This window comes from Hyla sarda, chromosome 9 (genome assembly GCF_029499605.1).
Source record: "Hyla sarda isolate aHylSar1 chromosome 9, aHylSar1.hap1, whole genome shotgun sequence".
Classification (NCBI taxonomy): domain Eukaryota; kingdom Metazoa; phylum Chordata; class Amphibia; order Anura; family Hylidae; genus Hyla; species Hyla sarda.
The window spans coordinates 43,873,982-43,895,858 of record NC_079197.1 but is presented as its reverse complement, the minus strand read 5'-3'; the positions used below and the strand labels follow the sequence as shown (position 1 = coordinate 43,895,858).

Here is a 21,877-nt window from a genome sequence, read left to right as displayed (position 1 = left end):
CCTGGAACAGTTTTTCTCCATATTTTTTGTATGGGCCATTTATATACTTATATACGTTTATCATATCCCCCCTTAAACGTCTCTTCTCAAGACTAAACAATTGTAACTCCTTTAATCGCTCCTCATAGCTAAGATGTTCCATGCCCCATATTAGTTTAGTCGCCCGTCTCTGCACCCTTTCCAGCTCCACAGTGTCCCTTTTATGAACAGGCGACCAAAACTGAACAGCATATTCCAGGTGAGGGAAATTTTGTCCTATTCTGACATCTATAACTTAATTATTTCTCCTTATACGGGCCTGGATGCGCGGGCCCGATCTGTCGTTTTTAACAGTACCGTTATTGTTTTGATGTGGCTTTTTGATCGCTTTTCTTTTTTTTTGTCAAATTAAGGAGTTACAGTTAGTTACTAACTACAACTCCCAGCATGCCCTGATACAGCCTGTGGCTCAGCAGCTGCCCCAAACAAAATCTAAAACTCCCAGCATGTTGGACTATATAGTAGTATATAGTATAGGTCAGTGTTTCCCAACCAGGGGTGCCTCCAGCTGTTGGAAAACTACAACTCCCAGCATGTTGGACTATATATCGCTTCTCGGCCTTTTGGCTAAGATCAAGTGTAGTATCTGTTCTTATCAGTTTTCATGCCGGTGGCAAACTATGCCGGTATGGGGCTGGTGGGGATGGGTGCTGCATGGAGGATGCAGGTGTACCAGGGCTTTCCGGGGCTGGTTCTGAGGAATCAGCTCGACGGCTGCCCCGATGGGACCTGTTCCCTCAGGGTCTCGCCATGAGGCTGAGAGGGTCTAGAGCCGAGGTACTTTTGTGCCTCGGGGAGTGGTGACCCCGAGGTGCCGAAACTCACTGGGAGTATTGACTCACTGAGTTGAAGCACGGGCACCATAATCTCTTCACCTTGTGGCACTCACCTCTTTATTCCCGGCCTTCTGGCTAGGATCAGAGAAATTTTTATAGATCCGTCCGGATGTCCGGGCAGTATATCTGCACACATTCACTTATTTATTTATTTTTGTCTCACTGTGTCACTTTTTGCGTGTTGTGTGTTCACAGGATTTGTCAGGATGCGGTAGCCCTTCTGGGTGTCCCTCCTGGCGGTCTAGGGGAGGTGTGTGTGGCCATTAGGTTCCGCACCTCCCTGCAAAAACCCCGGGTACTCCTGCTCTGGCAGGGGACCTACCGTTATCGGCTCTGCGGGCAGATACCTTGGCTAACGCCAAGGGGGATGTCGGGAGCATTTGTGGTCCCCTAGTAGCTTCGGCGAAAAGGGACATCGAACCTGGAACCTCGCAGGTACCTTTTGGTCCGGAGGCGAAGGGTAAGGTTTGTTGGGGGACCTCTCTCCTACCGGAGAAGGGCTTGCGATAGACCGCATCCTTTGTGCACGTTTTTTTTAGTGTAACACGTTTGCACTTTTTCTTGCACTTTGGGTGAATCGAGAGCACGTTCCTCGGCTTTAAAAAAAAAATAAAAATGTTGGACTATACAGTAGTATATAGTATAGGTCAGTGTTTCCCAACCAGGGGTGCCTCCAGCTGTTGGAAAACTACAACTCCCAGCATGTTGGACTATATAGTAGTATATAGTATAGGTTAGTGTTTCCCAACCAGGGGTGCCTCCAGCTGTTGGAAAACTACAACTCCCAGCATGTTGGACTATATAGTAGTATATAGTATAGGTCAGTGTTTCCCAACCAGGGGTGCCTCCAGCTGTTGGAAAACTACAACTCCCAGCATGTTGGACTATATAGTAGTATATAGTATAGGTCAGTGTTTCCCAACCAGGGGTGCCTCCAGCTGTTGGAAAACTACAACTCCCAGCATGTCCGGACAGCCGTTGGCTGTTCGGGCATGCTGGGAGTTGTAGTTTTGCAACAGCTGGAGGTGCTCTGGTTGGGAAACACTGGTATAGGTTATGGTGCAACATTCCAGGAGTTGGAGAATTGGTTGGATAAATACCGGCCATTGCATTGCCAGTATTTTTAATATAAAAATACCAACAGGGTGTCCAAAATACCGGCTGTGACGGTAAAATTCCGGCCAGGTGGCAACCCTATGTGATAGTATAATAAATATGCAGCACATAAGCAAAACTAAAGCAAAAAAAAAAAAAATGCTTATCAGAACTTGCTTACCAAAGCAAACCATGATAAATGTCCCCCTAAATGACTACCTGAGGATGCTGCACTGTCCGGGGACAGAGCTAATAGGTATACAGCACAGGACAACTTTAAAACCTATTTTCGTCACTATCGATGCCCACCCTGAGGACATGGTAAGCTAGATGATTTTACCCTATATAACCGGTTGTAAATGGTAAAATAGGGCAAAATCTGCTGACAAGTTTCCTTTAAGGTATTGCTGTCTGGTAACAACCTCTAATACAGTGTTTCTCAAACAGGGTGCCTCCAGCTGTTGCAATACTACAACTCCCAGCATGCCCGGACAGCCAATGGCTGTCCGGGCATGCTGGGATTTGTAGTTTTGCAACAGCTGGAGGCACCCTGGTTGGGAAACACTGCTCTAATATGTCACCATCCATTGTTCCCCTGTGAAGGGCTTCTGCCTTGTCATGGAGAGGAGAGCAGCATGTGTTCGGTGTATTGTGCAGGGATCCTGTAGCTCCTCCCTCTGGTGACGTGTGGCAGTACACGCTCGTATATACACGGAGCCAGCTGAAGGGTTGGGTCAGCCTTTAGCTCAGCGGTTACTTCATGCGAAACCTACAGATAATTGATTCTGCAATCCCTTCGGGGGTTCAAAGCCCGCGGGCGCCATCTGGCCTTTTTTTTTTTCTCCTTTTTCATTTTATAGAACATACATTATTCTATTTATGTGAGTTATATTATATTATTCTTCTAGGACACATCATAAAGCAATATTCCTGAGTTATTGGAATGACAGACAGGGAATATTACTGTTAATGCAATTCCCTTCTATATTTGTTTGTTTGTCACTAAATCTGAGTTCACACAGCGTTTACCCAGTATGTTGTAGATGTCGTCATCCTGTCAAAATAGGGTACTGATGTATATGTGGGGACCACTGGTGTTTACCCCTTAACCCCTTAAGGACCAAGGATGTACGCGTACGTCTAAGCTCCCTGGTAGTTAAGGACCGAGGACGTATGCGTACGTCCGTAGGAATTTCGGTCACTGCCGCGTGCCGGGCGGGGACCGAACCGGCGTGACTGCTGATATCGATCAGCAGGCACCCCGCGCAAATGCCCAGGGGGGTCATCAGACCCCCCATGTCGGTGAACGCCTCAAATCGCTGGTAAATTCCCACCGGCAATTTGCGCCAAAATTGGTCTATGGTGACCCGGAAAATAAGGGGGTTCGGGGTTGTCCAAGACACCCACGATCCCCCTGAAGGGATAGGAGTGAGGTGGCAGGGGTGCCATCCCTCCTATTCCTGCTATTGGTCATCTAAAAATGATGGCCAATAGCAGATGGGGGGGGGTTAACTTTCGGTTTCCCCGTTCTGCCCACCCACAATAGGGCAGAACGGGGAAACCGACAGAGGACCGAAGTCCACTTACCCATCCAGCGGCAGTGGGGCGGCGGGCGTTGATGTCGTGCGGCTGGCTCTCTGGATCCAACGGAAGTCGGTGAGTTACCTAGCAACATCTGGAGGGATACAGTCTGAGACCACTATACAGTGGTCTCTAAACTGTAGCCCTCCAGATGTTGCAAAACTACAACTCCCAGCATGCCCAGACAGCTGTTTGGGCATGCTGGGATTTGTAGTTTTGCAACAGCGGGAGGGTCACAGTTTGGAGATCACTGTGCAGTGATCTCTAAACTGTGGCCCTCTAGATCTTGCAAAACTACAACTCCTAGCATGACCACACAGCAGTTTGGTGTCTGGGCATGCTGGGATTTGTAGTTTTGCAACATCTGGAGAACCACAGTTTGGAAATCACTGTGCAGTGGTCTCTAAACTGTAGCCCTCCAGATCTTGCAAAACTGCAAATCCCAGCATGCCCAAACAGCAAACAGCTGTCTCTGCATGCTGGGAGTTGTAGTTGTGTACCTCCAGCTGTTGCATAACTACATCTCACAGCATGCCCTTCGGCGATCAATAAATGCTGGGAGTTGTAGTTTTGCAACAGCTAGAGGCACACTGGTTGGAAAATACTGAGTTACCTGAAGGTTTTCCAACCAGTGTGCCTCCAGCTGTTGCAAAAGTACAACTCCCAGCATGCACAGTCTGTCAGTACATGCTGGGAGTTGTAGATTTGAAACAGCTGGAGGTTTTCCCCTCCTATGTGAAGGTACAGGGTACATTCACACGGGTGGGGTTACAGTAAGTTCCTGCTTGAAGTTTGAGCTGCAGCAAATTTTTCGCCGCAGCACAAACTCCTAGCGGGAAACTCACTGTTAACCTCCGCCCGTGTGAATGTATCCCCTCCCTGCCCCCCCCCCCCCCAATGAAAATGAAAAACGTATCATCTCCAAAACTGAGCCTCCAGCTGTTGTAAAACAACACCTCCCAGCATTTCCTGGAAGCCACTGACTGTTCAGGAATGCTGGGAGTTTAGCAACAGCTGGAGGCACCCTGTTTGGGAATCACTGGCGTAGACTACCCCTATGTCCACCCCTATGCACTCCCTAATTTAGTCCTCAAATGCACATGGCGCTCTCTCACTTCCTGATCCCTGTCGTATTTCAAGGAAACAGTTTAGGGCCACATATGGGGTATTTCCGTACTCGGGAGAAATTGCACTACAAATTTTGGGGGGCTTTTTCTCCTTTTATCCCTTATGAAAAGGAAAAGTTGGGGTCTACACCAGCCTGTTAGTGTAAAAAAAAAAAAATATTTACACTAACATGCTGGTATTGCCCCATACTTTTTATTTTCACAATAGGTAAAAAAGACCCCGAAAATTTGTAAAGCAATTTCTCCTGAGTACGGAAATACCCCATATGTGGGCGTAAAATGCTCTGCGGGCGCACAACAGGGCTCAGGAGTGAGAGCGTGCGATGTACATTTGAGGCCTAAATTGGTGATTTGCACAGGAGTGGCTGATTTTACAGCGGTTCTGACATAAACGCAAAAAAATAAATACCCACATGTGACCCCATTTTGGAAACTACACCCCTCACGGAACATAACAAGGGGTATAGTGAGCCTTAACACCCCACAGGTGTTTGACAAATTTTCGTTAAAGTTGGATGGGAAAATGAAAAAAAAAAATTTCTTCTCTAAAATGCTGGTGTTACCTGACATTTTTCATTTTCACAAGGGAAAATAAAAAAAAAGACCCCCAAAATGTGTAACCCCATTTCTTATGAGTAAGAACATACCCCATATGTGGATGTAAAGTGCTTTGCGGGCGAACTACAATGCTCAGAAGAGAAGGAGCTCCATTGGTCTTTTGAAAAGAAAAATTGTCCGGAACTGAAAGCCACGTGTGTTTACAAAGCCCCCATAGTGCCAGAACAATGGACCCCCCCCCCCACACACGTGACCCCATTTTCTAAACTACACCCCTTACAGAATGTAATAAGGGGTGCAGTGAGCATTTGCACCCCACAGGTGTCTGACAGATGTTTGGAACAGTGGGCCGCGAAAATGAAAAATTTTATATTTCATTTGCTCAGCCCACTGTTCCATTGATCTGTCAAATTCTTTATTCTTATTAAATTCTGTGAGGGGTGTAGTTTCCAAAATGGCGTCACATGTGGGGGGTCCACTGTTCTGGCACCACGGGGGGGCTTTGTAAACGCACATGGCCCCTGACTTCCATTCCAAAGAAATTCTCTTTCCAAAAGCTCAGAGCAGAGCACTTGATGTCCACACATGGGGTATTTCCATACATATATATTTTACTTTTCATTTACACATCCAACTTTAACAAAAAGTTGTGCAATACCAGTGAGGTGTTAAGGCTCACTGTACCCCTTGTTACGTTCCTTGAGGAAGTTTAGTTTCCAAAATAGTGTGCAATGTGATTTTATTTTTTTTGCTGTTCTGGCACCATAGGGGATTCCTAAATGCGACATGTCCCCCAAAAACTATTTCAGCAAAATTTGCTTTGCAAAAGCCAAATGTGACTCCTTCTCTTCTGAGCATTGTAGTGCGCCCACAGAGCATTTTATGTCCTAACATGGGGTATTTCCATTCTCAGAAGAGATGGGGTTGAAAATTTTGGGGGGCATTTTCACCCATTACCCTTTATAAAAATGGTAAATTTGGGAAAAAATCTGCACTTTAGTGAAACATTTTTTTTTTCATTTACACATCCGACTTTAACATAAAGTCGTCAAACACCCCTTGTTATGTGCCTTGAGGGGTGTAGTTTCCAAAATGGTATGCCATGGGGGGGGGGGGGGGGGGTGTTCGGCTGTTCTGGCACCATAGGGGTTTCCTAAATGTGACATGCCCCCCAAAACCGTTTCAGAAAAACTCACTCTCCAAAATCCCATTGTTGCTCCTTCCCTTCTGAGCCCTCTACTGCGCCCGCCGAACACTTGACATACACATATGAGGTATTTCCTTACTCGAGAGAAATTGGGGGGGGGGGGGGGAGGGGGGCTTTTTCTCATATTACCCATTGTCAAAATTCAAAAACTGGGTCTACAAGAACATGCGAGTGTAAAAATTTAAGATTTAGAATTTTCTCCTTCACTTTGCTGCTATTCCTGTGAAACACCTAAAGGGTTAACTCACTTACTGAATATCATTTTGAATATTTTGAGGGGTGCAGTTTTTATAATGGGGTCATTTATGGGGTATTTCTAATATGAAGTTCAAAACTGAACTGGTCCATGAAAAATTCTGATTTTGAACATTTTGTGAAAAATTGGAAAATTGCTGCTGAACTTTGAAGCCCTCTGGTGTCTTCCAAAAGTAAAAACACGTACATTTTATGATGCAGACATAAAGTAGACATATTGTATATGTGAATCAATATATAATTTATTTGGGATATCCATTTTCCTTACAAGCAGAGACGAGAACTTCAAAGTTAGAAATCTGCAAAATTTTCAATTTTTTGATCCAATTTGGGAATTTTTCATTAAGAAATTATGCAAAATGTTACCGCTAACATAAAGTAGAATATGTCATGAAAAAACAATCTCGGAATCAGAATGAAAGGTAAAAGCATCCCAGAGTTATTAATGCTTAAAGTGACAGTGGTCAGATGAGCAAAAAATGGCCGGGTCCAACAGTGAAAATTGGCTGGGTCCTAAAGGGTTAAGGCCCACAGGTTTTTTTCATTTTTGCACTTTTGTATTTTTCACCTCACCTCCTAAAAATCATAACGCTTCCAATTTATCACCTGCAAACCCATATGATGGCTTGTATTTGTGCTGCTGTAGTGAAGAAAACTGTGTCTTGAAGCGTTCTGTGTCCCGAACAGCGGAAGAAAGTGCCGAGTCACTGTGCCGAGTGCTGGGACACTGTGATTGGTTGATGGGGGGGGGGGGGGGGGGGGGGGTGTGTGCAGTCTCGCTCTGCTCTGCTCACTGCCTTACTGCCTGGACACAGATTTCTTCAAACCGTGTTCTCTAATCTACTCAGCTTTTCCAGATTTCAAACCCTACACTCTTATGTATTCAGCCTGGACACCGATTTCTTCAAACCCTACACTCTAATCTACTCAGCTTTTCCAGATTTCTGCAAACCCTACACTATAATCTACTCAGCTTTTCCTGATTTCTGCAAACCCTATGCTATAATCTACTCATCTTTTCCAGATTTCTGCAAACCCTACACTATAATCTACTCAGCTTTCCCTGATTTCTGCAAATCCTACACTCTCATGTACTCAGCTCTAATCTACTCTAATCTACTCAGCTTTTCCAGATTTCTGCAAACCCTACACTCAAATCTACTCAGCTTTTCCAGATTTCTGCAAACCCTAGACTCTAATCTACTCAGCTTTCCAGATTTCTGAAAACCCTACACTCTAATCTACTCAGCTTTTCCAGATTTCTGAAAACCATACACTATAATCTACTCAGATTTCCCTGATTTCTGCAAATCCTACACTCTCATGTACTCAGCTTTTCCAGATTTCTGCAAACCCTACACTCTAATCTACTCAGCTTTCCTGATTTCTGCAAACCCTACACTCAAATCTACTCAGCTTTTCCTGACTTCTGCAAACCCTACACTCTAATCTACTAAGATTTTCCTGATTTCTGCAAAACCTACACTCTAATCTACTCAGCTTTTCCAGCTTTCTGCAAACCCTACACTCTAATCTACTCAGCTTTCCAGATTTCTGCAAATCCTACACTCTCATGAACTCAGCTTTTCCAGATTTCTGCAAACCGTACACTCTAATCTACTCAGCTTTTCCAGATTTCAAACCCTACACTCTTATGTATTCAGCCTGGACACCGATTTCTTCAAATCCTACACTCTAATCTACTCAGCTTTTCCAGATTTCTGCAAACCCTACACTATAATCTACTCAGCTTTTCCTGATTTCTGCAAACCCTATGCTATAATCTACTCATCTTTTCCAGATTTCTGCAAACCCTACACTATAATCTACTCAGCTTTCCCTGATTCCTGCAAATCCTACACTCTCATGTACTCAGCTCTAATCTACTCTAATCTACTCAGCTTTTCCAGATTTCTGCAAACCCTACACTCTAATCTACTCAGCTTTTCCAGATTTCTGCAAACCCTACACTCTAATCTACTCAGCTTTCCAGATTTCTGCAAACCCTACACTCTAATCTACTCAGCTTTTCCAGATTTCTGAAAACCCTACACTATAATCTACTCAGCTTTCCCTGATTTCTGCAAATCCTACACTCTAATCTACTCAGCTCTAATCTACTCTAATCTACTCAGCTTTTCCAGATTTCTGCAAACCCTACACTCTAATCTACTCAGCTTTTCCAGATTTCTGCAAACCCTACACTCTAATCTACTCAGCTTTCCAGATTTCTGCAAACCCTACACTCTAATCTACTCAGCTTTTCCAGATTTCTGAAAACCATACACTATAATCTACTCAGATTTCCCTGATTTCTGCAAATCCTACACTCTCATGTACTCAGCTTTTCCAGATTTCTGCAAACCCTACACTGTAATCTACTCAGCTTTCCTGATTTCTGCAAACCCTACACTCAAATCTACTCAGCTTTTCCTGACTTCTGCAAACCCTACACTCTAATCTACTAAGATTTTCCTGATTTCTGCAAACCCTACACTCTAATCTACTCAGCTTTTCCAGCTTTCTGCAAACCCTACACTCTAATCTACTCAGCTTTCCAGATTTCTGCAAATCCTACACTCTCATGTACTCAGCTTTTCCAGATTTCTGCAAACCGTACACTCTAATCTACTCAGCTTTTCCAGATTTCAAACCCTACACTCTTATGTATTCAGCCTGGACACCGATTTCTTCAAATCCTACACTCTAATCTACTCAGCTTTTCCAGATTTCTGCAAACCCTACACTATAATCTACTCAGCTTTTCCTGATTTCTGCAAACCCTATGCTATAATCTACTCATCTTTTCCAGATTTCTGCAAACCCTACACTATAATCTACTCAGCTTTCCCTGATTTCTGCAAATCCTACACTCTCATGTACTCAGCTCTAATCTACTCTAATCTATTCAGATTTTCCAGATTTCTGCAAACCCTACACTCTAATCTACTCAGCTTTTCCAGATTTCTGCAAACCCTACACTCTAATCTACTCAGCTTTCCTGATTTCTGCAAACCCTACACTCTAATCTACTAAGATTTTCCTGATTTCTGCAAACCCTACACTCTCATGTACTCAGCTTTTCCAGATTTCTGCAAACCCTACACTCTAATCTACTCAGCTTTTCCAGATTTCTGAAAACCATACACTATAATCTACTCAGATTTCCCTGATTTCTGCAAATCCTACACTCTCATGTACTCAGCTTTTCCAGATTTCTGCAAACCCTACACTCTAATCTACTCAGCTTTCCTGATTTCTGCAAACCCTACACTCAAATCTACTCAGCTTTTCCTGACTTCTGCAAACCCTACACTCTAATCTACTAAGATTTTCCTGATTTCTGCAAACCCTACACTCTAATCTACTCAGCTTTTCCAGATTTCTGAAAACCCTACACTATAATCTACTCAGCTTTCCCTGATTTCTGCAAATCCTACACTCTCATGTACTCAGCTCTAATCTACTCTAATCTACTCAGTTTTTCCAGATTTCTGCAAACCCTACACTCTAATCTACTCAGTTTTTCCAGATTTCTGCAAACCCTACACTCTAATCTACTCAGCTTTTCCAGATTTCTGCAAACCCTACACTCTAATCTACTCAGCTTTTCCAGATTTCTGAAAACCATACACTATAATCTACTCAGATTTCCCTGATTTCTGCAAATCCTACACTCTCATGTACTCAGCTTTTCCAGATTTCTGCAAACCCTACACTCTAATCTACTCAGCTTTCCTGATTTCTGCAAACCCTACACTCAAATCTACTCAGCTTTTCCTGACTTCTGCAAACCCTACACTCTAATCTACTAAGATTTTCCTGATTTCTGCAAACCCTACACTCTAATCTACTCAGCTTTTCCAGCTTTCTGCAAACCCTACACTCTAATCTACTCAGCTTTCCAGATTTCTGCAAATCCTACACTCTCATGTACTCAGCTTTTTCAGATTTCTGCAAACCGTACACTCTAATCTACTCAGCTTTTCCAGATTTCAAACCCTACACTCTTATGTATTCAGCCTGGACACCGATTTCTTCAAATCCTACACTCTAATCTACTCAGCTTTTCCAGATTTCTGCAAACCCTACACTATAATCTACTCAGCTTTTCCTGATTTCTGCAAACCCTATGCTATAATCTACTCATCTTTTCCAGATTTCTGCAAACCCTACACTATAATCTACTCAGCTTTCCCTGATTTCTGCAAATCCTACACTCTCATGTACTCAGCTCTAATCTACTCTAATCTACTCAGCTTTTCCTGACTTCTGCAAACCCTACACTCTAATCTACTCAGCTTTTCCAGATTTCTGCAAACCCTACACTCTAATCTACTCAGCTTTCCTGATTTCTGCAAACCCTACACTCAAATCTACTCAGCTTTTCCTGACTTCTGCAAACCCTACACTCTAATCTACTAAGATTTTCCTGATTTCTGCAAACCCTACACTCTCATGTACTCAGCTTTTCCAGATTTCTGCAAACCCTACACTCTAATCTACTCAGCTTTTCCAGATTTCTGAAAACCATACACTATAATCTACTCAGATTTCCCTGATTTCTGCAAATCCTACACTCTCATGTACTCAGCTTTTCCAGATTTCTGCAAACCCTACACTCTAATCTACTCAGCTTTCCTGATTTCTGCAAACCCTACACTCAAATCTACTAAGATTTTCCTGATTTCTGCAAACCCTACACTCTAATCTACTCAGCTTTTCCAGCTTTCTGCAAACCCTACACTCTAATCTACTCAGCTTTCCAGATTTCTGCAAATCCTACACTCTCATGAACTCAGCTTTTCCAGATTTCTGCAAACCGTACACTCTAATCTACTCAGCTTTTCCAGATTTCAAACCCTACACTCTTATGTATTCAGCCTGGACACCGATTTCTTCAAATCCTACACTCTAATCTACTCAGCTTTTCCAGATTTCTGCAAACCCTACACTATAATCTACTCAGCTTTTCCTGATTTCTGCAAACCCTATGCTATAATCTACTCATCTTTTCCAGATTTCTGCAAACCCTACACTATAATCTACTCAGCTTTCCCTGATTTCTGCAAATCCTACACTCTCATGTACTCAGCTCTAATCTACTCTAATCTACTCAGCTTTTCCAGATTTCTGCAAACCCTACACTCTAATCTACTCAGCTTTTCCAGATTTCTGCAAACCCTACACTCTAATCTACTCAGCTTTCCAGATTTCTGCAAACCCTACACTCTAATCTACTCAGCTTTTCCAGATTTCTGAAAACCCTACACTATAATCTACTCAGCTTTCCCTGATTTCTGCAAATCCTACACTCTCATGTACTCAGCTCTAATCTACTCTAATCTACTCAGCTTTTCCAGATTTCTGCAAACCCTACACTCTAATCTACTCAGCTTTTCCAGATTTCTGCAAACCCTACACTCTAATCTACTCAGCTTTCCAGATTTCTGCAAACCCTACACTCTAATCTACTCAGCTTTTCCAGATTTCTGAAAACCATACACTATAATCTACTCAGATTTCCCTGATTTCTGCAAATCCTACACTCTCATGTACTCAGCTTTTCCAGATTTCTGCAAACCCTACACTTTAATCTACTCAGCTTTCCTGATTTCTGCAAACCCTACACTCAAATCTACTCAGCTTTTCCTGACTTCTGCAAACCCTACACTCTAATCTACTAAAATTTTCCTGATTTCTGCAAACCCTACACTCTAATCTACTCAGCTTTTCCAGCTTTCTGCAAACCCTACACTCTAATCTACTCAGCTTTCCAGATTTCTGCAAATCCTACACTCTCATGTACTCAGCTTTTCCAGATTTCTGCAAACCGTACACTCTAATCTACTCAGCTTTTCCAGATTTCAAACCCTACACTCTTATGTATTCAGCCTGGACACCGATTTCTTCAAATCCTACACTCTAATCTACTCAGCTTTTCCAGATTTCTGCAAACCCTACACTATAATCTACTCAGCTTTTCCTGATTTCTGCAAACCCTATGATATAATCTACTCATCTTTTCCATATTTCTGCAAACCCTACACTATAATCTACTCAGCTTTCCCTGATTTCTGCAAATCCTACACTCTCATGTACTCAGCTCTAATCTACTCTAATCTACTCAGATTTTCCAGATTTCTGCAAACCCTACACTCTAATCTACTCAGCTTTTCCAGATTTCTGCAAACCCTACACTCTAATCTACTCAGCTTTCCTGATTTCTGCAAACCCTACACTCAAATCTACTCAGCTTTTCCTGACTTCTGCAAACCCTACACTCTAATCTACTAAGATTTTCCTGATTTCTGCAAACCCTACACTCTAATCTACTCAGCTTTTCCAGCTTTCTGCAAACCCTACACTCTAATCTACTCAGCTTTCCAGATTTCTGCAAATCCTACACTCTCATGTACTCAGCTTTTCCAGATTTCTGCAAACCGTACACTCTAATCTACTCAGCTTTTCCAGATTTCTGCAAACCCCACACTCTAATCTACTCAGCTTTTCCTGATTTCTGCAAACCCAACACTATAATCTACTCAGCTTTTCCAGATTTCTGCTAATCCTACACTCTAATCTACTTATCTTTTCCAGATTTCTGCAAATCCTACAATCTCATGTACTCAGGTTTTCCAGATTTCTGCAAACCCTGAACTCAAATCTACTCAGCTTTTCCTGATTTCTGCAAACCCTACACTCAAATATACTCAGCTTTTCCTGATTTCTGCAAACCCTACACTATAATCTACTCATCTTTTCCAGATTTCTGCAAACCCTACACTCAAATCTACTCAGCTTTTCCAGATTTCTGCAAACCCTACACTCTAATCTACTCAGCTTTTTCAGATTTCTGAAAACCCTACATTAAAATCTACTCAGCTTTCCCTGATTTCTGCAAATCCTACACTCTCATGTACTCAGCTCAAATCTACTCTAAGCTACTCAGCTTTTCCAGATTTCTGCAAACCCTACACTCTAATCTACTCAGCTTTTCCAGATTTCTGCAAACCCTACACTCTAATCTACTCAGCTTTCCAGATTTCTGCAAACCCTACACTCTAATCTACTCAGCTTTTCCAAATTTCTGAAAACCCTACACTATAATCTACTCAGATTTCCCTGATTTCTGCAAATCCTACACTCTCATGTACTCAGCGTTTCCAGATTTCTGCAAACCCTACACTCTAATCTACTCAGCTTTCCTGATTTCTGCAAACCCTACACTCAAATCTACTCAGCTTTTCCTGACTTCTGCAAACCCTACACTCTAATCTACTAAACTTTTCCTGATTTCTGCAAACCCTACACTCTAATCTATTTAGCTTTCCAGATTTCTGCAAATCCTACACTCCCATGTACTCAGCTTTTCCAGATTTCTGCAAACCGTACACTCTAATCTACTCAGCTTTTCCAGATTTCTGCAAACCCCACACTCTAATCTACTCAGCTTTTCCTGATTTCTGCAAACCCAACACTATAATCTACTCAATTTTTCCAGATTTCTGCTAATCCTACACTCTAATCTACTCATCTTTTCCAGATTTCTGCAAATCCTACACTCTCATGTACTCAGCTTTTCCAGATTTCTGCAAACCCTGAACTCAAATCTACTCAGCTTTTCCTGATTTCTGCAAACCCTACACCCTCATGTACTCAGCTTTTCCAGATTTCTGCAAACCGTACACTCTAATCTACTCAGCTTTTCCAGATTTCTGCAAACCCTACACTCAAATATACTCAGCTTTTCTTGATTTCTGCAAACCCAACACTATAATCTACTCAGCTTTTCCAGATTTCTGCTAATCCTACGCTCTAATCTACTCATCTTTTCCAGATTTCTGCAAATCCTACACTCTCATGTACTCAGGTTTTCCAGATTTCTGCAAACCCTGAACTCAAATCTACTCAGCTTTTCCTGATTTCTGCAAATCCTGCATTCTCAAGTACTCAGCTTTTCCTAATTTCTGGAAACCCTAAAATCTAATCTACTAAATTTTTCCTGATTTCTGCAAACCCTACACTCTAATCTACTCAGCATTTCCAGATTTCTGCAAACCCTACACCCTCATGTACTCAGCTTTTCCAGATTTCTACAAATCCTGCACTCTAATCTACTAAACTTTTCCATATTTCTGCAAATCCTACACTCTAATCTACTCAGCTTTTCCAGATTTCTGCAAATCCTACACCCTCATGTACTCAGCTTTTCCACATTTCTGCAAACCCTTCACTCTAATCTACTCAGCTGCTTTTCCACATTTCTGCAAATCCTACACCCTCATGTACTCAGCTTTTCCACATTTCTACAAATGTTACACTCTAATCTACTAAGCTTTTCCATATTTCTGCAAATCCTACACTCTCATGTACTCAGCTTTTCCTGATTTCTGCAAATACTACACTCTCATGTACTCAGCTTTTCCTGATTTCTGCAAACCCTACACTCTAATTTACTCAGCTTTTCCTGATTTCTGCAAACCCTACACTATAATCTACTCATCTTTTCCAGATTTCTACAAATCCTACACTCTAATCTACTCATCTTTTCCTGATTTCTGCAAAACCTACACTCTAATCTACTCATTTTTTCCTGATTTCTGCAAACCTTACACGATAATCTACTCAGATTTTCCTGATTTCTGCAAACCTTACACTCAAATCTACTCAGCTTTTTCAGATTTCTGCAAATACTACACTCTCATGTACTCAGCTTTTCCAGATTTCTGCAAACCCTACACTCAAATCTACTCAGCTTTTCCAGATTTCTGCAAATCCTACACTCTCATGTACTCAGCTTTTCCTGATTTCTGCAAATACTACACTCTCATTTACTCAGCTTTTCCTGATTTCTGCAAACCCTACACTCTAATCTACTCAACTTTTCCTGATTTCTGTAAACCCTACACTTTAATCTACTCCTCTTTTCTAGATTTCTGCAAATACTACACTCTCATGTACTCAGCTTTTCCTGATTTCTGCAAACCCTACACTCTAATCTACTCAGCTTTTCCAGATTTCTGCAAACCCTACACTCTAATCTACTCAGCTTTTCCTGATTTCTGCAAACCCTACACTATAATCTACTCAGCTTTTCCTGATTTCTGCAAAGCCTACACTATAATCTACTCAGCTTTTCCATATCTCTGCAAATCCTACACCCTCATGTACTCAGCTTTTCCAGATTTCTACAAATCCTACACTCAAATCTACTCAGCTTTCCCTGATTTCTGCAAACCCTACACTCAAATCTACTCAGCGTTTCCTGATTTCTGCAAATACTACACTCTCATGTCCTCAGCTTTTTCTGATTTCTGCAAACCCTACACTCTAATCTACTCAGCTTTTCCTGATTTCTGCAAATACTACACTCTCATGTACTCAGCTTTTCCTGGTTTCTACAAACCCTACACTCTAATCTACTCATCTTTTCCTGATTTCTGCAAACCCTACACTATAATCTACTCAGCTTTTCCTGATTTCTTCAAAGCCTACACTATAATCTACTCAGCTTTTCCATATCTCTGCAAATCCTACACCCTCATGTACTCAGCTTTTCCAGATTTCTACAAATCCTACACTCAAATCTACTCAGCTTTTCCTGATTTCTGCAAATCCTACACTCAAATCTACTCAGCGTTTCCTGATTTCTGCAAACCCTACACTCTAATCTACTCAGCTTTTCCAGATTTCTGCAAATACTACACTCTCATGTCCTCAGCTTTTTCTGATTTCTGCAAACCCTACACTCTAATCTACTCAGCTTTTCCTGGTTTCTGCAAATACTACACTCTCATGTACTCAGCTTTTCCTGATTTCTGCAAACGTTACACTATAATCTACTCAGCTTTTCCATATTTCTGCAAACCTTACACTATAATCTACTCAGCTTTTCCATATTTCTGCAAACCCTACACTATAATCTACTCATCTTTTCCATATTTCTGCAAATCCTACACTCTCATGTACTCAGCTTTTCCAGATTTCTGCAAATCCTACACTCTCATGTACTCAGCTTTTCCTGATTTCTGCAAACCCTACACTCTAATCTACTCAGCTTTTCCTGATTTCTGCAAACCCTACACTCTAATCTACTCAGCTTTTCCAGATTTCTACAAATCCTACACTCTAATCTACTCAGCTTTTCCTGCGTTCTGCAAACCCTACACTCTAATCTACTCAGCTTTTCCTGATTTCTGCAAACCCTACACTATAATCTACTCAGGTTTTCCAGATTTCTACAAATCCTACACTCTAATCTACTCATCTTTTCCTGATTTCTGCAAAACCTACACTCTAATCTACTCATCTTTTCCTGATTTCTGCAAACCTTACACGATAATCTACTCAGATTTTCCTGATTTCTGCAAATACTACACTCTCATGTACTCAGCTTTTCCTGGTTTCTACAAACCCTACACTCTATTCTACTCAGCTTTTCCAGATTTCTGCAAATCCTACACTCTCATGTACTCAGCTTTTCCTGATTTCTGCAAACCCTACACTCTAATCTACTCAGCTTTTCCTGATTTCTGCAAACCCTACACTCTAATCTACTCAGCTTTTCCAGATTTCTACAAATCCTACACTCTAATCTACTCATCTTTTCCTGCGTTCTGCAAACCCTACACTCTAATCTACTCAGCTTTTCCTGATTTCTGCAAACCCTACACTATAATCTACTCAGGTTTTCCAGATTTCTACAAATCCTACACTCTAATCTACTCATCTTTTCCTGATTTCTGCAAAACCTACACTCTAATCTACTCATCTTTTCCTGATTTCTGCAAACCTTACACGATAATCTACTCAGATTTTCCTGATTTCTGCAAATCCTACACTCTCATGTATTCAGCTTTTCCTGATTTCTGCAAATACTACACTCTCATGTACTCAGCTTTTCCTGATTTCTGCAAACCCTACACTCTAATCTACTCAGCTTTTCCTGATTTCTGTAAACCCTACACTCTAATCTACTCAGCTTTTCCTGATTTCTGCAAACCCTACACTCTCATGTACTCAGCTTTTCCAGATTTCTGCAAATACTACACTCTCATGTACTCAGCGTTTCCAGATTTCTGCAAACCCCACACTTTAATCTACTCCTCTTTTCTAGATTTCTGCAAATACTACACTCTCGTGTACTCAGCTTTTCCTGATTTCTGCAAACCCTACACTCTAATCTTTTCAGCTTTTCTAGATTTCTGCAAACCCTTCACTCTAATCTACTCAGCTTTTCCTGATTTCTGCAAACCCTACACTATAATCTACTCAGCTTTTCCTGATTTCTGCAAAGCCTACACTATAATCTTCTCAGCTTTTCCATATCTCTGCAAATCCTACACCCTCATGTACTCAGCTTTTCCAGATTTCTACAAATCCTACACTCAAGTCTACTCAGCTTTTCCTGATTTCTGCAAACCCTACACTCAAATCTACTTAGCGTTTCCTGATTTCTGCAAACCCTACACTCTAATCTACTCAGCTTTTCCAGATTTCTGCAAATACTACACTCTCATGTACTCAGCTTTTCGTGGTTTCTACAAACCCTACACTCTAATCTACTCATCTTTTCCTGATTTCTGCAAACCCTACACTATAATCTACTCAGCTTTTCCATATCTCTGCAAATCCTACACCCTCATGTACTCAGCTTTTCCAGATTTCTACAAATCCTACACTCAAGTCTACTCAGCTTTTCCTGATTTCTGCAAACCCTACACTCAAATCTACTCAGCGTTTCCTGATTTCTGCAAACCCTACACTCTAATCTACTCAGCTTTTCCAAATTTCTGCAAATACTACACTCTCATGTCCTCAGCTTTTTCTGATTTCTGCAAACCCTACACTCTAATCTACTCAGCTTTTCCTGATTTCTGCAAATACTACACTCTCATGTACTCAGCTTTACCTGATTTCTGCAAACCTTACACTATAATCTACTCAGCTTTTCCACATAGGGGAGAGTGCCCATAATGCAATGTCTACCTAAACAGGGAGCCTCCAATTGGTGCTAAACTACAACTCCCAGCATACCCAGACAGCCTTTGGCTGTCTGGGCATGCTGGGAGTTGTAGTTTAGTTACAGCTGGAGTCTCTCTGTCTGGGTAGACACTGGCAGAAGGGTCTGTTCCCATTATCCAAAACGGACAATGTGAAAAGAGCTTCAGACTTACAAGTCATCACTAGGGGGCGGAGCTACATGGACCCGCGGGACTTCTTCGTCTTCTGTATACACTATATACAGCTATCTATAGATAGCTGTATATATTGTATACTGCCCAAAGAGTTAACCTACACTGTCCAGCAGTGTAAGTTAACTCTTTCCTTGCCGGGCTTGCCGTGTTTATATATATACGGCAGTGCAGGGGACCATAGAAGAGCGGCTGCATCTATACATTATACAGAAGGATCGCAAGGGACCTGGCGATCTTTCAATTAGTACAGGTAACTACTACTCCCATCATGGAACAGTGTGTTCTATGCTGGGAGTAGTAGTACTACCTAAAATTTTTTATTATTGTCGACTACATTTTTAGTTCCCTACCCGCCCACATAAATTGATCCCTGTTTAAAAATTAATAAAAATTTTGCTATAAAAATGATTAATTTCGTTAAATACAATTTTTTCCATAACTACTGCATCTTTTTTATTATAATTTTTTAATGGTACCCTACGAAATTTTAATAAAAAAGGTATTTCCATCACTTTTTTGGATCGCTAGAGAAAAGAGAATAAAAAACGCCTGAAAAAACACCAAAGTTAAAACCCACATGGCGTTTTTCTTGGTGTTTTTTCACTCCCATAGACTTCTATGGGACGAAAACGCCAAGATTTTCCCGAAAAAACGCCAAAGTCTCGACAAGAAGACGTTTTTTAAAAACTGCCAAGGAGCCCAAAAACACCAAAAGGATTAAAAAAAGCCAAGCTGAAAAACGGCAAGTGGATTTGGCATTTTGCAGTTCCTTATTGACTCGCAGCTAACATCTGGCCGCAGCGTTTTTTCACACAAAAAACAAGTGGAAACCTAGCCTGATATTGTCCTGTACAGAAATGTCCATACTATTTAAACATAATGGGGGAGATTTATCAAAACCTGTCCAGAGGAAAAGTTGCCGAGTTGCCCATAGCAACCAATCAGATCTCTTCTGAAAAATGAAATAAGCGATCTGATTGTTTGCTATGGGCAACCAATCAGATCGAATTTCCCTTTGGACAGGTTTTGATAAATCTCCCCCTATGTCTAGGATCCCATACAATGAATGGTGCATACTTATTTTGTAAAAAAAAAAGTGACTTATTTTAACCCCTTAACCCCTTCAGGACGGAGCCCATTTTGGCCTTAAGGACCGGAGCGTTTTTTGCACATCTGACCACTGTCACTTTAAACATTAATAACTCTGGAATGCTTTTAGTTATCATTCTGATTCCGAGAATGTTTTTTCGTGACATATTCTACTTTAACATAGTGGTAAATTTTTGTCGATAATTGCATCCTTTCTTGGTGAAAAATCCGTAAATTTGATGAAAAATTTGAAAATTTTGCATTTTTCTAACTTTGAAGCTCTCTGCCTGTAAGGAAAATGGATATTACGAATACATTTTTTTTTGGTTCACATATACGATATGTCTACTTTATGTTTGCATCATAAAATTGATGAGTTTTTACTTTTGGAAGACATCAGAGGGCTTCAACGGTCAGCAGCAATTTTCCGATTTTTCACAAAATTTTCAAACTCAGTATTTTTCAGGGACCAGTTCAGGTTTGAAGGGGATTTGAAGGGTCTTCATATTAGAAATACCCCACAAATGACCCCATCATAAAAACTACACCCCCCAAAGTATTCAAAATGACATTCAGTCAGCATTTTAACCCTTTAGGTGTTTCACACGAATAGCAGCAAAGTGAAGGAGAAAATTCACAATCTTCATTTTTTACACTCGCATGTTCTTGTAGACCCAATTTTTGAATTGGGGTAAAAGGACAAAATTTTTACTTGTTTTTGTAGCCCAATTTCTCTCGAGTAAGGACATACCTCATATGTCTATGTAAAGTGTTCAGCGGGCGCAGTAGAGGGCTCAGAAGGGAAGGAGCGACAAGGGGATTTTGGAGAGTACGTTTTTCTGAAATGGTTTTTGGGGGGCATGTTACCTTTAGGAAGCCCTTATGGTGCCAGAACAGCAAAAAAAAAAACACATGGCATACCATTTTGGAAACTAGACCCCTTTGGGAATGTAACATGGGATAAAGTGAACCTTAATACCCCACAGGTGTTTCACGACTTTTGCGAATGTAAAAAAAAAATGCTTGTTTTCCCAAAAAAAATTTATTTTTAAAAAGGGTAATAGCAGAAAATACCCCTAAAAGTTTGAAGCCCAATTTCTCCCGATTCAGAAAACACCCCATATGGAGGTGAAAAGTGCTCTGCTGGCGCACTACAGGTCTCGGAAGAGAAGGAGTCACATTTGGCTTTTTGAACGCAAATTTTTCTCTGGGGGCATGCCGCATTTAGGAAGCCCCTATGGTGCCAGGACAGCAAAAAAAACCCCACATGGCATACCATTTTGGAAACTAGACCCCTCGGGGAACGTAACAAGGGATTAAGTGAACCTTTATACCCCACAGGTGTTTCACGACTTTTGCATATGTAAAAAAAAAATTTTTTTTTTACCTAAAATGCTTGTTTTCCCCAAAATTTTACATTTTTAAAAAGGGTAAAAGCTGAAAATACCCCCCAAAATTTGTAACACAATTTCTCCCGAGTACGGCGATACCCCATATGTGACCCTAAACTGTTGCCTTGAAATACGACAGGGCTCCAAAGTGAGAGCGCCATGCGCATTTGAGGCCTAAATTAGGGATTGCATAGGGGTGGACATAGGGGTATTCTACGCCAGTGATTCCCAAACAGGGTGCCTCCAGCTGTTGCAAAACTCCCAGCATGCCTGGACAGTCAACGGTTGTCCGACAATACTGGGAGTTGTTGTTTTGCAACAGCTGGAGGCTCCGTTCTGGAAACAGTGGCGTACCAGACGTTTTTCATTTTTATTGGGGAGGGGAGGGGGGCTGTGTAGGGGTATGTGTATATGTAGTGTTTTTTACTTTTTATTTTATTTTTTGTGTTAGTGTAGTGTAGTGTTTTTAGGGTACAGTCGCACGGGCGGGGGGTTCACA

General features: G+C 41.5%; 1 pseudogene; it reads left to right on the top strand.

Annotated features, from left to right (window-relative positions):
* The first annotated feature begins 586 nt into the window (after positions 1-586).
* LOC130292094 (U2 spliceosomal RNA) lies at positions 587-695 on the top strand (annotated as a pseudogene).
* The last annotated feature ends 21,182 nt before the right edge of the window (positions 696-21,877 follow it).